Source organism: Ictidomys tridecemlineatus, chromosome 8, assembly GCF_052094955.1.
Source record: "Ictidomys tridecemlineatus isolate mIctTri1 chromosome 8, mIctTri1.hap1, whole genome shotgun sequence".
Lineage (NCBI taxonomy): Eukaryota > Metazoa > Chordata > Mammalia > Rodentia > Sciuridae > Ictidomys > Ictidomys tridecemlineatus.
The window spans coordinates 150,962,024-150,978,818 of NC_135484.1; the positions used below are offsets into that span (position 1 = coordinate 150,962,024).

General features: G+C 41.7%; 1 pseudogene; it reads left to right on the forward strand.

Annotated features, from left to right (window-relative positions):
- Positions 1-705: 705 nt before the first annotated feature.
- On the forward strand, positions 706-1,464 carry LOC101978398 (uncharacterized protein C4orf17 pseudogene; annotated as a pseudogene).
- The last annotated feature ends 15,331 nt before the right edge of the window (positions 1,465-16,795 follow it).

The window sequence follows — 16,795 nt, forward strand, 5'->3', positions numbered from 1 at the left end:
ATTAAATAATAACAAGCCCTGGAGTATGAAGAGTATCAGTACTAAGAATATAACAATAACATCTAAAAAGCCCAGTTCCAACAAAAAAAACTACATGACATGCAAAGACATATAACACCATGATTTATATACTGTAAAGAAGAAATCAACAGAAGTGTCTGGGGGAAGAGCATCCAGACTTTTTCCACTCCTTAGCAAAACCTTCAATGTAGCCATTATAAATTTGTTTCAATCACTAAAGAAAACCATGACTGAAAAATAAAGTATGGTGATAATATTATGACAAAGAACCATATGAAAATTCTAGAGTTGAAAAGTATAATAACTGAAATGAAAAATTCAGCAGAGGAGCTCAACAGAAACTTGAACTGGTTAAAAAAGAAAAGAATTAGCAAACTTAATGAAAGATCAACTTAGATTATGCAATCCAAAGGCAGAGATTTTAAAACTCAATAAATGTGAGCCTCTGCTTCCTGCTGGCCATATCCTGTGCTGCTGTCCTCCTCCACACCTTTCCACCATGATGTTCTGCCTCACCTCAGGTCTACAGCAATGGAGTCATCCATCTATGGATTGAGACCTCTGAAACTGTTTGAATAACATTCTTATTGTACTGTGAATGACCGTGAGACTGAACTCAGAACATAGTGAGGCATTAGCCAGTTTAACCCCTTAGAGAAGGATGAGATACCCCTTACAAAATATATGACCCACCCCAACAGAGCAGCTCTGGAGAGTCCTGTTAGAGGATTGTCACTAGCCCCAAACAATGTCAAAATGCCCCCTTTGACCTCGTTTAGAGCCCAGCAGGAAAATCAGAGTGCTTCAAAATTCCCAGTGAGAATCTCTTCTTAATTAAAAAGGAAGAAATCAAGGCTAAAAATCCACCATCACCTCCAACTGCATCCTCTACTGCTGGCTCCCATTCTTCAGAGGGGATGAGAACCAAAACTGACATCAAAGAGTACACCATTTGCCTACCAAACTATCCAGATCAAGAAAGAAAGATCCTATCAAAGCTCGGTGGCATTTTATGCACTGATTCCCTTGTAGAAGTTACACAGCGGCTGCTTCATGCAAAGAAAAGGAAAAATAAGGGGTCTCAGCTTTGATTCATTCTGAGTGGGCTGAGATGAACTTGTTGATCCTCCCCAGAAGAAACACCTCTGTGGAACCAGCAGCCGAGACTGGGAAGCCACTCCCAGTTAAATCATCCCAAATTCAGCTGCAAAGTAAAAAGGGCTGATTGGAGCTAAAATAGATAGCAACCAACCAGGGGCTGAGCACCAGACCTCATTGTTTATAGAAATATCTGTTGCAGAACATTTCATCAAACCAAAGAGTCCTCTCATGTCTAATGGTCTGGACAGAGGGTCAGCAAAACCAATGTCAGCAAGGAGAATACAGCAAAAATACAATCTCTGTCCTCAAAGACTATTTTATCCTTTAACATACCAAAGGTAGAAACTGTAGACTGAAATAATTCTTTCATTTCAACATCAAATTATTATTTTTCAATCAAGCAGTCCTCTTTATGGCACCACATGTAAATCTCAAAACACCTGCATAAAAGGCTACAAAGAAATATTAACAAAAACGATTTTTAAAATCAAGAAAGGTCAATAGATAGGCATTATTTTCTTTAGTTTCCAGATAAATGTAGACCACCCCTAAACACACTGACTTGAGTGTAATGGGAGTGCCAAATGTAGGGCAGAGAAAGGAAATTTTAAAATACTTTGAAGGAATAATGACAGAAAATTTCCCAACTAATTGAAAAACAATAATCTACACATCCATCTAGGAATCTCAGTAAACTCCAATAAGACTGATGACCAGAGATCCACCAACAGACACATCATGGTAAAGTTACTGAACTCTCAAAGATAAGGATAAAATCCTGAAAGCAACAAGAGAAAATTTCTTCATCAATTATAAGGGAAGAGCAATAAGATCAACATCTGACTTCTGAGGAGAAATGATGGAGGCTACAGAGCGGTGGATGACAATTCCAAGTGCATGAAGGGGGAGCCCTCAATCCAGAATCCTGCCTCCTGGCTCTGGGGGTGCAGAGATGAGTGGGGCAGGTGAGGGTCCCTGTGTTTCACCTCCAGCACAGGGGTAGGGGCAGTTTTTTTAAAGAAAGAAAGGAAAGGAAAGAATCATCTATACAGTAAGGTTATCTTTCCATAATGAAAGCAAAATAAAAGCAACCACAGATGATCAAAAATTGAGTATTTGATAGCCTTATAAGAAACACTAAAGGAAATTCTTCAGAGTAAAAGCAACTGGTTCCAGATGATAATTGGAATCCATTTGGAAAACAAAGGGTAATCTTAACACTAATTATGCAATTATTAAAAGAAAAAAAGCAGTGAAAACAGCGTGATGCATATTTTTCTTCCCCACCCTCTAAATTGATTTATAAAGCAACTATACAAGAGGACATACAGAATACACTGTTGAGGCTGTAACATGGGTAAAAGCAACACATTCACCAATAACAGCACAAAGAGGTGGGTGGGAACAAAGCTGTCCCAGGATGAGGAAATGGCTCCAGATGGTAACTCAACTTCTCAAGAACAAAAGAAACATGTCAGAAAGGAAAATGTGCTCCTGAGATCACCACCAGTGACAACCAAACTCACCACAACAAAAGCTGTAGACACATGCTTGTCATGACTTCTTTCCTCAGCTTCCTTAAAATACAAAGCATCTTATGAAATAAAAATCATAATCATATATCATTAGGTTCATAACATTTATAAATATAATGTGTGAAACAGTGATATCACAAAATAGGAAAAGGAACGAGCATAAAGCTAAGTAGGAATCTTCACTCTAAATCACACTAGAACTAAATTCACAGGTTCATGAAAACTGATTCTGGCAAGGTTAAAAATAAATATATATATATATATATAATAAGCCCTAGAGGAACTCCTGAAGATGTAAAATCTGTAACGAGACAATTAAGTGGAGAAACGTGAAGGGAATTCAGTGGACGAGGGTAGACTTCTCAACAAACAGCCCTGAAGCAGCTAGACTCCACATGCAAATAGATAAGTAAAATGTACCTAAACACAGACTTAATAACTTTCACCAAAAAATGACTTAAAATGGCTCTGAGACCTAACTGTAAAATGCAAAACTGTAAAACAAGGTTGCGTTATGTTTATTTGGATAAATTGTGATTTGACAACTGATTTAAATAAAATATTTGCTTCACTTAAAAAAATGCAAAACTATAAAACTCCTTGAAGAAAACACTGGAGGAAATCTAAGTAGCCCAGGATCTGGTGATGATTTCTTCAGATACAATGACAAAAGGATGTTCCAGGAAAGAAAAAGAAGAAGAAGGAGAAGGAGAAGGAGGAGGAGGGGGTAGGAGAGGAGGTGGAGGAGGAAGGCAAGAGCTGAGTCAAAGAAGAAATCAAAAGGGATGTTAGAAAATATTTGAAAGTGAATGAAGGGAGACACGGTGCCCCAAACCTACCACGAGATGCTGCTAAAGCTGCACTTAGGGGAAGAGCTGTTATCACAAACACATATAAGAAAGAAAAGATGGTAACTCCACAACCCAACCTTCTTCCTAAGACACAGAGTAAGAAGAGCAAAGAAAACCTAAAACTAGCAGAAGGAAGAAAACATTTAAGGGTAGAAAGAAGTTAGTGACTAGCAAATATAAGAACAGGAGAGAAAAATCAATGAAACCAAAAACAGGTTCCTCAAACATCTCAGTATATTAACAAATCTTAAGCTACATTGGAAAAGAAAATAGAGAATGAGACTACTAGAAATTAAAGGATTACAAGTATAGAAAACTATAGATACCACCTCCTGAGCATGGATACAAAACTCTTCAGCAAAATACCAGCAAACCAAGTTCAATATCATAGAAAGGAATGATACTCCACAGCTAGGTGGGACTATCCCAGGAATGCCAAGTGGCTTTCACATCCAGACCTCAGTTAATTTAAACACACACACACACACACACACACACACACACACACACATCAACAGAATAAAAAGCAAAACTCACAAGGTCATCTCAACAGATGCAGAGAAGGTGTTTGCAAATCCAAAACTGTTTTGTGATTAAAAATAGAAGAAAATTTACACAGACACATAAATGGCATCTACAAAAACTCACAGTTAAAATTACACTTGATGACGAAAGACAGATGGTTTCTTCCTAAGGTCAAGCAGAGGAAAAGATGTCTATTCTTACCACTTCTATTCCACACGGAATCACCATGCAATTAAGCAAGAAAATAAATAAATTTAGGTTGGAAAAGAAGAAGTAAAACTATCTCTTTTCACAGATGATATGATCTCATCTATAGAAAAATCACAATGTTCGATTAAAAACAGTATAAATAACAAATTAATTTAGCAAGCACAGGATATAAGATCAAAATACAAAAACCAGTTGTGTTTCTACAGGCTCACGATGGACAACATAAAACTGTAATTAAGAATTCCATTTTGGGGGCTGGGGAGGTGGCTCAGTGGTAGAGTGCCTGGCAAGCACAAGGCCCTGGGGTTGACCCCCTCCCCACAAAACAGAATTCTTTTTACAATAGCATCAAAATAAAAAAAATAAAAAAACAGAAGAGGCACAAAATACTCTGAAACTACAGAACAGTGCTGAAAAAAATGAAAGAAAATGGAAGTAAATGCAACTTCTGAGGTGCATGGATTGGAAGGTTGAATGGGTGAGACAGCAACAGTCCTCAAGTTGATCTATAGATTCTCAGCCATATCTGTCAGATCCCCAGCAAATTTCTTTATAGAAATTGATAAACTGGGCTGGGTTTGCGGCTCAGCGGTAGAGCGCTTGCCTAGCATGTGCGAGGCCCTGGGTTCACTCCTCAGCAACACATAAAGATAAATAAATAAAATAAAGATATTGTGTTCAACTACAACTTAAAAATAAATATTAAAAAAAGAAATTGACAAACTGATTCCAAAATTCATATGGAATTACAAATAACTCAGAATAGCCAAACAATCTTAAAAAAGAACAAAGTTGGCACATTCAAATTTTCTCATTTCGAAATGTACTACACAGTAATCAGTCCATGGAATGAAACTGAGAATCCAGAAATAAAAGCAGACATCTAAGGCCAGATGATTTTTGAAAAGGATGCCAAGATCATCTAATACGGTTTTTTAACAGATGACTCAGCCCCTACTGGGTGGCCGTTGGCAAAAGAACATCATGGAACCCGTGTCTCACACCACGCACAAAGTCAGCTCACCATGGATAGTGGGTGTGGCTGCTGTCAGACTTTATAGCTGAGAAAACCAAAGCACAAGCTGGGCGCAGGGGCACACGCCTATGATGGGAGCACCTGGGAGGCTGAGGCAGGTGGATGGCAAGTTCAGAGTCATCCTCAGCAATTTAGCAAGGCCCTGAGCAACTCAGTGAGACCCTGTTTCAAAATAAATTAGAAAAAGAGCTGGGGATGTGGCTCCGTGGTCGAGTGGCCCTGAGTTCAATCCCTGGTATCACAAAAAATAAAAGATAAAAAAGCCAGGTAATGACACGGGCTGGTGAGGGTGTGTAGGAACTGGGACCTGCTGGCAGGAAAGGAAAGTTGGGGGGCCACTTTGGAAATCAGCCTGGTAACTCCAATGACTACACACAGAGTAATCACGAAACCCCGAAATTCTACTCCTAGGCATCTATATCCAAGAGGAGTGGAAACGTGCCCACACAAAACCTTGCACGCAGAAGCTGATAGCAGCTGTATTCATAGTAGCCAAAAGGTGGAAACCACCCAGACGTGAACCAACGGATGAACGGATAAGGGAAAATGGGCTACATCCTTCCCATGGAATATTATTTGGCCAGAAAAAGAAATGAGGTTCCAGTACATGCCACAGCGTGGACAAAGCTTGAAAGGATCAGACTAAGCTAAAGCAGCCCAGAACAAAAGGCCACACATTGTACCACTCCATCTGTAAGAAATGTCCAGAAGAGGCAAGTCACAGATACACAGCAGATCGACCACGGCCAAAGGCTGCGGAAAGAAGAATGAATGGGGGAAGAGAGAGTGTCCTTGGGCTGCCAGATGAGACTAGTGCAAACAAGAAGGCTTAAAACAAGGGAAATCTGCAGACTAGGCAACCAGAGGCTACAAGTTTAGAACCTCAGGCGTCAGCCCGGTGACCTTCCCTGGCGGCTCCTGGGAAAAGTCTTCCACGTCTCTTCCCACTGCGGTCGCCCCTGGCAGTTCTTGGCATCCCTTGGTTTATGGCCACATCTACCACCAGCTGGCCGGGCTGGCGATAGGAACTGGGTTCAAAGGAGCTGGCTGTATCAATAACTAAGAAATCGGCCAAGAAACCACTCCGCACAGGAGCATGAGTTTCTAAGGCAGGACGGCTCCAGCGCTGGAAGGAGCAAGAGAGTGGGCACACCCCAAACCTTCTATTTATTGGGGAAAAGACATTCGAGAAACTTCCACCCAAATAAGGCAAGGGAATCAGGTTGGAGGTTACCCATCCCCATCAGGTAACGCCCAGGTAGGGCTTGAAGCAGGCTCCTGTAAAGGCCACTTGCCCTGCACAGCTTTTGGGTGCCTGCCAGACGGGTACCCTCATCGCCCCAGGCCAGGGGAGCAAGCTCAGCCCAGGACAACAGGTGGCTCCCCACGTACATCTGTCCCACCCGGCTCTCTGAGTGTCCTCTCCACTTCCTATAAGGATGGTCATCACTGGGTTAGGGACCCATGCTCATCCAGCACCACTTCATCTTAACCAGCTACACGGTCAACAGCCTTATTTCCAAATTCAGTCACATTCTGTGTGCACATGGGTCGAGTGTAATCAGAGTCAGAACAATGAAAGACCTTGGGGTTCTGAAGTCCAGGCTGAAGACACTGATTCATGTTGGACTTTGTAAGTTAAATATGGATGAAAATATCTCAAAAATAATCATAAAAAGTGTCAAAAGGGTACAACTTCCTAGCTAATTGAGCAAAACCCTGGGAGGAAAAGAAAAAGGGAAACTCAATTGATCCAAGCAACACTAGGAAGGAGGAGAGCACCAATGTAGTGGGAAGATCAGAAAGAAAAGAGAGAGAGAGAGAGAGAGAGAGACAGAGAGAAGAAAAAGAAAAATGCATCAGAAATATCTACTTAGTAGCCAAAAGCTTCCATTTAAAATAGTGTTCACCATATTAGATTAAAAGCAAACCCAGCTAAATGCTACTTAAAGATACATATTTAAAACATAAGAACACAGAGAGAATCATAAGCTCTGAACCCAAACTGCAGAGCCAAATGTGTTTCAAAGCAGATGAATTTTCATTTAAAGGTTAATACAGGCCACGAGTCGTCCCTTACATCACATCCACTGTAGGGCTTGAGGTGGCATCCCATAATGAACAGTGACGCATGAAGGAGAGTAACTAAAGACTGTGGTCTCACACCAGCCCAGATTAGGGTTTGCTGCCAAAAGAATTATAAAAATAACGTTTTGCTTTCAGAAGGCTACAGTTTCCAGAATTCCAGAGAGGGGATGATAGACCTGAACCAGGCAAGATTCACCAAAAGAGAGTGGACGTGCCTGTGGCAACATCAGAGACAGTTCCAACCAAATAAGGCAAGTTCAAAGTCATCCTCAGCCATAGCAAGGCCCTAAGCAAACTTCATGATTAGGGGTTGCCAAATAAAGACTTTTTAGAAAAAAGTTTCAACTAACCTGAAAGATTCGACAATCCTAAATTTCCAAGCAAATAAAGAAAAATTGCTAGCACCAGGAGGCGGATTGAGTGTACCCATGGAGTGACTTTCAACTCCTTACCTCTTGGCCATTGGATGTTGCAGTGCGACTCTTTCCCTCCCAACCACATCCTGGTACCGCAGCAGAGTGGGTGGAGCAGCAGAGGGAAGGGGGATTCACCAGGCCCTAAGTGGCGGCTGGGGGCAAGGACCTCACATGGTACCTCCTCTGTGCCACGTGGCTCACAAAGTGGAGATTGTGTCTTCTTTTGCAAACAGAGATTAAGTAATGTGCCCAAAGCCACAGTCTTCACTGTCAGAGGCTAGATTTAAGCTCAGTTCTGTTTGACTCCAAAGACCCAAGACCTTTCACAAACTAAACATAAGACATTGTCCCTTGATTAGTGAAATTAAAATGGCAGGCATTATGCATAATGAATTGAAGCCATGACGATATACACATTCGGTTATTTTCCAGGGGGATATATTATCAAGGGTCTATGCATGATGGGACAGCTTTTAAGGACTTAGCCAAGTGTCCTCTTCACCTCACACTGTACCTCCCCCTGCCCCACCATAAGACAGCTTCTAAATGAAATGAACCCACAATCCCAAAACCTTTGATATTTCTCAGCCTTAAGCACACACTATATTTTTACAAAAAAAAAAAAAAATGTAGTCACTTGGGAAAGGAATGGAGTTGGGATTTTTAAATGTGAAGCCTTTCTAAAGCCACTTAATTTTTTTCTGCTCTCATTTACTAATTATCCTCCACAAACTAGGAAGAGAAAAAGAATTACAACTAAAATTGGTCGCAGTAACAGCAGTTGGCATAAAGATATACAAAGAATAAAATCTAGAAATAACAGCAACATATTTTCCCCTGAACTCGGAGAACAGCGGAGGCTGCTGAGTGGTGGAAGCCTACCGCCAGAGCTTGTCCCAGGGCTGTCCCCGAGCGCCAGACAAAGCCCTGTCTCACAAAGAGCCCCGGAGCAAGATGGAGACCTGCAGAGTCCCCAGGAGCCACCAGAGGGCGGTCATCAAAAGCGAGAGAGAGGTCACCCTGCCCCACGCCTGGACCGGAAGAGCCAATCCAGGTCCAAGGGGGTTGGGAGTATTTTTGTCATCAGAACTGCTGCTACAAGTAGAAAAACCGAGATCTAGATTCAGATTTCCCCCCCAAACGACTTTTGTGTTGTTAATCCCCTCTGGTTTGGGGATTCTTAGAGATTTTTATATAAAGAATAACAAACTGTCCAGTCTATACAGGGAAATAGAAACCAAGCAATGACTCGGTCAGACAATCCCTGTAGACAATCCCAGCATGAAGGGGGTTTTATTTTAAGCAGACTTTACACTCTCCCTCCCCCAAATAAAGAAGAATGAAAGGGCTTCAAACTGCATCCACCTTGTAAAGATGCGATTTTACACTTTGGATTCCCCATGAACTATGGAGAAGTGAAGAAGTTTTGAGTTCAAATTTCACTTTCATTATCTTTCCTGGGTGTACGAACATCACAGGTCACTTCCAGCCCCTGTCCCCTCCTGTGGTCAGTGCTAGGTTTCTTTTGGGTCACTTCACGAGACTTCCATAGTAGGTCCACCCAGGAAGTCTCATCTATTCCTAGTCAATAAACTAGGAATCTGCTGCCTCTCCAGCTGCCAATCAAGCCCGAGCAGGGCCTGTCCCCAGGCTCTGGGGGCTGTGTTCTGAATGCCAGCTCCACTTCTCACAGCCCACATGGGTCCGTCTCTGTCTCAGTCTGCACCCCTGTTTCCTTCTCTGTAAAATGGGAACCTAGCCATAACACTCACCCGCAAGGCAACTCTAAGGATGCCATCATGTCAAGGATGTAATGGCCAGGGGTGTGGTCAGAGCACACACTCGGTAGTGTCAATCACAGTACCTGGCCTCTACATCTAGCTGCTATTGTAGGTGCTTGGATGCATGGATGACCAGAAGAGCTAGCCCCCCCCCACCAGGGGCGTGCATTGGGGGGTGGGGAGACAGACCATGAATAACCGGCTTCTAGGTGAGGTGGAGCTGGAGTCCCAAGTGGAGAGGCTGTGGGGTGCCATGTGGCCTCTGGGGAAGGGCATTCCAGGCAGAGGGAACCCCCAGGGCGAAGCTCTTCAGCACGTGATTCCTGGCCTCTCTTAGGAACAGCCCAGAGCAACTGGCGTGAAGAGCCATCTCCCACCAGATGGTCCCTTCTCACTCCAAACCGCACAGGGCCCAGGACAAGCAGGGTTTCCCCTGAGAATTTTGACACTTCTGAGAAGTTTGTCCTCTTTATGAACAGTAAATTCTTGCAAAATCATAACTTTGAAAATACTGGTATTATTATTATTATTATTATTAGTAGTAGTAGTAGTAGTAGTAGTAGTAGCAGTACCAGAGATTAAACTCAGGGGTTTAACTGGACCAAAGAGCTACATCCCCAGCCTTGTTTTGTATTTTACTTAGAGACAGGGTCTCACTGAGTTGCTTAGCGCCTCACTTTTGCTGAGGCTGGCTTTGAACTCACGATCCTCCTGCCTCAGCCTCCCCAGCCACTGGGATCATATGCATGTGCCACCGCGCCCAGCGGAAATCATTCTTTTAATCCTTCTCTACTTTATTCCTTCTGTGGGTCTTTGTTCTGTCTTTGCAGGACTGGGTTGAACCCAGGTCCTCGCTCTGCCACTGAGCTGTGGCCCCCACCCTTTGTTTCAGTGTCTTGGGATTTATCCTTCTCTTTCCATCCCTACGGCCATGACAGACAGATTGGGAACTGGCCTCGAGACAGAACAACGTATGGTGCCCTTCTTTATAAGTCGCCACGTTGTAAAACTTCATGAAAACAGGTTCCTCATGTTTAGGTGCCCCTGATTTGTCCCTGAGTATGTGCCTCGGCCGCCAACCAGGTTCCAAAACCGCCATCCTCCTGTCTGCGTTCTTATTAGTCTCCTCACTTCTAAGCTGGTGAGATTGTGTCTTAAATAGTCCCCCTCTTTGTTACCTCTGAGCCATAATCTAAACAACACAAAACCCTCTCCAGAAATGCTCAGCATGAAAGATAATAAATGTAAACACTTAACACATGTTGGGTTGATTGGAAAAGAAACTTGAAAGTAAAAGTGAAACTCACAGTGTCAGGTTCTCTCAGCTGAGAACCTACTGATTTTTTAATCACACTGCATAACTTACACAAAAACGCACTCTGTTGTGCAGACATCTCCTGATTTTGACAAACGCATATGGTCGTGTAACTATGACCATTATCAAGAGACAGAGCGGTCCTACCCCATCCCCTGTCCCTTTGCAACTAACCCCTCCTCCTGCCTCCAGAGCCATTACTCTGCTTTCTGTTAGGGCAGGCTTTCCTGTCCTGTACGTCATTATGGGATCATCCACTGCGTGGCCTTTTGAGTCTGGCTTCTTTCATTTACATAACGCATCTGAAAAATTCCCCGTGTTGCCGCATATATATCAACGGCTTGTTCTTTTTGCCGAGTAGCATTCCACTCTGTGGATGGGTGACAGTTTGCTTTTCATTCACCAGGAAAACTCTTGGGTTGTTTCCAATTCGGGGCAATTATATATAAAGCTACTATAATTATTCATGTCCAGGTTGTTATAGGAACATATGTTTTCATTTTCCTTGGTAAATATATAGATGTGAAATTGTTGGATCATGAGGTATGCTTAACTTTTTAAGAAAATACCAAACTGTTTTCCAAAATGGCCATAAGCATCCTACATTCCCACCAATTCCAGCTGTTATACGTCTTCACCAGCACTAGCTATTATCAGTTTTTAATCATATATATATATATATAGTTCCAGGGATTGAACTCAGGGCCACTCGACAACTGAGCCACATCTCCAGCCCTTTTTTGTATTTTATTTATAGACAGGATCTTACTGAGTTGCTTCCCAAGCCCAGTGCCACCGTGCATGCGCCCCCTTTTTCTATACCAATTCTAATAAGTAGATTTAATCAGGTTTGAATTTGTACTTGACTAATAACAATGCTAGGCATCTTTTCATGTGATCAATTAGCATCTGTATAGTGTTTTTGATGAAGTGTCTATTCAAATCTTTTGCCACTTTTAATTTGATTGTTTCTTATTATTGAATTTTGAAAATTTTTCATATATTCTGGATACATGTCCTTTATCAAATACATGTTTTGGAAATACTTCCTCCTACTCTATGACTTGCCAGGTTATTCTTCTCAGATCTTTTGGTCACAGCAATAAAACAGCTGACTAAAACAAAAATCAAAATCTACATATGATAGAATCCATGTTGGTGTGCAATTCTATGAGTCTTAATGAATGCTTATGTTCTTTAACGCATGTACAAGATTCTTCTACAAAACTCTTTGTTCCCAAATCCTAAAGAATCTCTCAGATTCCCCTATTGGTCAGACCCCTCTCCTGACCCCAACCTTTGGCAACTTGTTCTCTGTCCCTATAGTTTTTCCATTTTCAATATCTCAATAGATGAAATCCAGTAAAATGTGATCTTTTGAGATTGGCTTCCTTCATTTAGCATAATTCACATAAGATATGGACATACCCTTGCTCTCTGAAGAATGCCTAAGTTGTTTCGGGTTCTTGGTAATGAGGATCTTAGGGGAAATCAATGCAATCTTCCTGTGAGTCAATGTTTAACATGCGACATTGTTGACATTGTTGAAGACAATGGATTCATAAAACACTGTAAGTTTGAGAAAGTCAGTAAAGAAGAGTTACTGGGAATGTGAAGATAAAGGTCATGTGGGTCCAGCTCGAATGGGACAATACCCTCACAGGCAATAAGACCAACCCAAGATCCGCGTGAAGCACGTGATGAGGCGACCCGGGCGGACTCTGGGCCTTGGCTTGCATTTGGGCTCAGGAAGTGGAGAACTATTGGTCGCATTATGAACCCACAACCACTTTAGGTATTTTATACACTCGTTATAATTTCTCCTTCCTACTTCTCAAAAAGCATCCTAGGGAAGAGCTATTTGCACGATGACAACTAATAAATAATAAATAAATAAATCAGAAAGAACGTTCAGAAGTCATACCGAGAAAGACACCGTGACAAGAATCAGGGCAGAAAGTGTGATGACAGGCTTGCTGAGTCCCTGGGCTTCCTGCGGTCCAAGACCCAAAAAGTGATCATTTTTATTCTTTTGATCATCAATTGAAAGAACATTAATTTTTCAGAAGCAAAGTTTTCCCATCAACAATCCCCAGATCAATGTGTCCTATGATTTCTTAGGTAAGAGATCTACAGGAAATACTGCTAGCGTTTGGATGCGAGGCATCCCCCAAAAGCTCACGGGTGAGACCATGCAAGAATTTTCTGAGCAAATGATTGGAGTGTGAAAGTTGTAACCGAGTCGGCGCATTAATCCAGCGCTGTGGATTAACTGGGTGGTGACTGTAGGCAGGCAGGGTGTGGCTGGAGCAGGCAGGTCCCTGGGGGTGTGCCTTTGGTTGATATTTGTCCCTGGTGAGAGATCTCTCTCTGCCTCCTGTTGCCAGGTCCTGAGCCGCTCTCCTCCACCACGCCCTTTCCCATGATGCTGCACTTCACCTCCAGCCCAAAGCCATGGGGTCAGCCATCCAATGACTGAGACCTCAGAAACTGGGAGCATGAAATAAAATGTGCCTCCTCCAGGTTGTTCTTCTCAGGTCTTTTGGTCACAGCAATGAAACAGCTGACTAAAACAAATATCAAATAGCATCCTAAGGGGGGGAAAAAAAAACAGTTTCTCAAGAGAAGCAAAAAATTTCTCCATATGAAAAATTATTGTATCCACCTTCAGTGTAATCTAGGGGTAGATAGCATACAGAAGTTTGGTGTATTCCCACTCAGTTTTCCAATGGTCAGTGGTACTCACTTTATCAAAATCACCTGGAGCTACTTGATAAACCAACAATTGCGCTATCTCCGAATAACTGAATCAAAATTCGGCGTTGAGGGGAGCAGTGTTCACCGCTCATGAATCTGGTACACAGAGGGTTTGAGACCCACCTGTACGGAAAAGTAGGGCTGCAGAAACAGAAGTGGAAAGATCTAGAAAAAATATAATTCACATGTCCTGGAAGTCACCTCTCTGGATATTAATTGCTTCTGTTGTGCGTTTGGCAGCCCATTAACTGCTGGGTTCTTTGGTAAGTACCTGGGGTGCAGACCTTAGGTATTATTGACTGAACCTTGATCATTTAAATACTTTGAAGTGTGTACATCTAAAAAGGAGCTTTACTGTTGCTCATCTCTTTTTTAAAAAAAATCCCCATAAGTAAATTAATAAAGAAAATAAGAGAATGCATAACATTCTCAAGTCTTTTTGCACAACCTACTTTAAGTACGTTAGCACGCTGGGTGTCCGTGTTTATGCAGCCCGTCGCAAATGAGACATAAACACAGACTCAGGACCCTTGACAGGAAAGCACCTTGCCTGCAGACTGAGTTTATGTATGTTCCTGGAAGTAATACTCTGCGGTCCTTGAAAAATACTCTCTGGTGTAGAGTGAGCTCCCCCTGTTACTGAAGCATTCCCGGGGATGTTTCTTGAATCTCCTTATTACACCAGGAGATCGCTAGAGGATTTGACAATTTTCTACTTAAAAGCAGGATAAATAGATGAGGTTAACCGGTGAGAAATAAGTGGAAGTTTCAAGTCAAGAAAACTGCACTTAAGCTTAGCTCCGTTGCATACTCCAAGATCTTAAATGCACATCCTTCCTGGGAGAAGACGTGGGCCTGTACAGCAAGCTTCATGGGCATTATCTGCCTCTGGCAGTGAATAGCATTTGTTAAGCCCCTGTGGAGATGTGTGAAGTGCTATATATGTTACAAAGCATCTTAGAAGAGATTATATTTTAGAGGGGTAAATAACACCACATTCACGTTGAAAGGCACATTGAAATACCTTGTGTTTCCAAAAGGCAATAAAAATAGGGAGAAGACTTCCACGGAAAACCACATAAGACTGAACTTTAAATCCATATCAGAATGTGCAAGGAAAATTACCAACCACCTCCACTGTTTGCTTTGGGAAAGATAGAAAAACAGAATATGTGAACATTGTATTTGACTTACTGATTAGAACTAAACCCACATCACTAACCTAACCCTTTTGTCTTGTGGGTTAACGTATTCTGGGTATAGATTTCCCCTCCTGCAGAAACCATCCCTTCTTTCCCCCACTCCCACTTTTAGATTTCAAAGCATGTATTCCCTAGAGGGATTTCATGATCTGCATTCTGTACTATATTATATATACATAGAAATATGTACTTCATGATTTTCGTCTCTGAAGAACTTTGGTTTGGCTGGATGCCCTGACACTCCATTTCTCTTCAATCATGCCGTTGACAATAGCTGGAAGTTCTCTTACAGTACCCCAGTTTTTAAACATTAAATATTTTAGACTCATTCCAAGCCATTTCCTTTTCTAGTCCTTGACTCTTTCTTGAAATGACCCCTTTTAGTTCAGCCAAATGTAAACAAAACTGAATTTTAGCTCTGCTCTTATAAGAGCTGTGTTTAGACTATGATTTGCTCCGGACCAGTGCTTTTCAAAGGGGAAATTTTGATCTCTGGGGAAATCCTTGAAGGTGAAAGATGCCAGGGATGGGAAGCCAGGATTTAAAAATACATATTTGCTCATCATAACTTACGTTGGAATAAGAAATGACATTTAGACGGAAGTAAAATGCATCTAAGCACAGTAGGCCACTTACATAAATTCAAACATGCAAAATTATCCTGCAATTCATTAAAATAACTATTTGAACCTGCCATCTTATTTCAAAATGGATTTTTATTGCATGATTCCCTTTATAACAAATGTCCAGAATAGGCAAATCTATAGATACAGAGAGTGGGTTGGTGATTGCCTGGGGCTGGGGGTGGGGAGGGAATGCATTGCTGTTAATGGGTAGGGGGTTTCTTCAGAGAGATGGTCTAAAATTAGAAAGTGATGATTGTTGCATAACTTTGTAAATGTACTAACAGGCAGAGCAGTATACATTTTGAAAGGGTAAACTTCATGGCATGTGCACTATATCCAATAAAGCTGGTTGTATTTTTTTTAATGGGCTTACATAATTCCCATCAGCCAATAGGAAAATGATATTGCAATAGAAAATGAGCAAAGGTTGGGCAGCGGGAAGTCACCAAGGAAGGAGCCAAATGAAGCAAAGGAGGATAGAAACAGACACAGTCTCAGGGGTGGAGGGCAAATGCAAACCAAAGCAAGCTATTTCAAACCCATTCTATGGGAGAAACTATAATAACGTCAAATGATAGCAGGATGTGAGGAGGAAGATCTCTGATGTAGCTGGTAGAAATGGAAATTGAAATGGCACTTTTGGAGAATAACTTGGCAGCTCCTCTAATTTGTACGTACACATTCCCTATGACCCAGCCTCCTGTCTCCCAGCATACTCTCCCCCAAGTAGGTCACATAGATGCACAGGTGCATCCCTTGACATGACTTGTAATCAAGAAAAATGGAAACTACCCACATATCTCAAAAACAAAAAGGGATGGAGAATTAAAATTCAGTGCAATGGAATATTATATAGCACCAAAATAAGTAAATTAGATCCACACACACACACACAAAAAAAAATAGCATACTTACAAAACATATGTTACATGACTTTTCTAAAGGGAGGAAAGGGTCCCACTAGGCACAGAGTGAGGTTTGGCTCACCTGCTAGAGCTGGGTCACAGTGTGACTTTAAACATTTAGCAGCTAGTGCAAAGATGGAAATGTGATTAATTACAGAATAAATGTGATATTGAAACAAATAACTATTTCTGACACTAAGATCAGAGAGATTTTTTTCCTACAGGGCTTTTATAAAGATTTCACCATGGAAAGTAGGTAATGATCAACATCCTCAGCATCATTCTGTCCTCTGGATGATCATTCTGTCCTATGGATTCTCATTTCTGCAAAGAGGCATCCAAGTGCTCCATTCTCCAAGCATCTGACTTTACCTGAAGATGCCTTTTTAAGAACAAGAGTTAGAAACTGGGGTACTCCAGGTATTT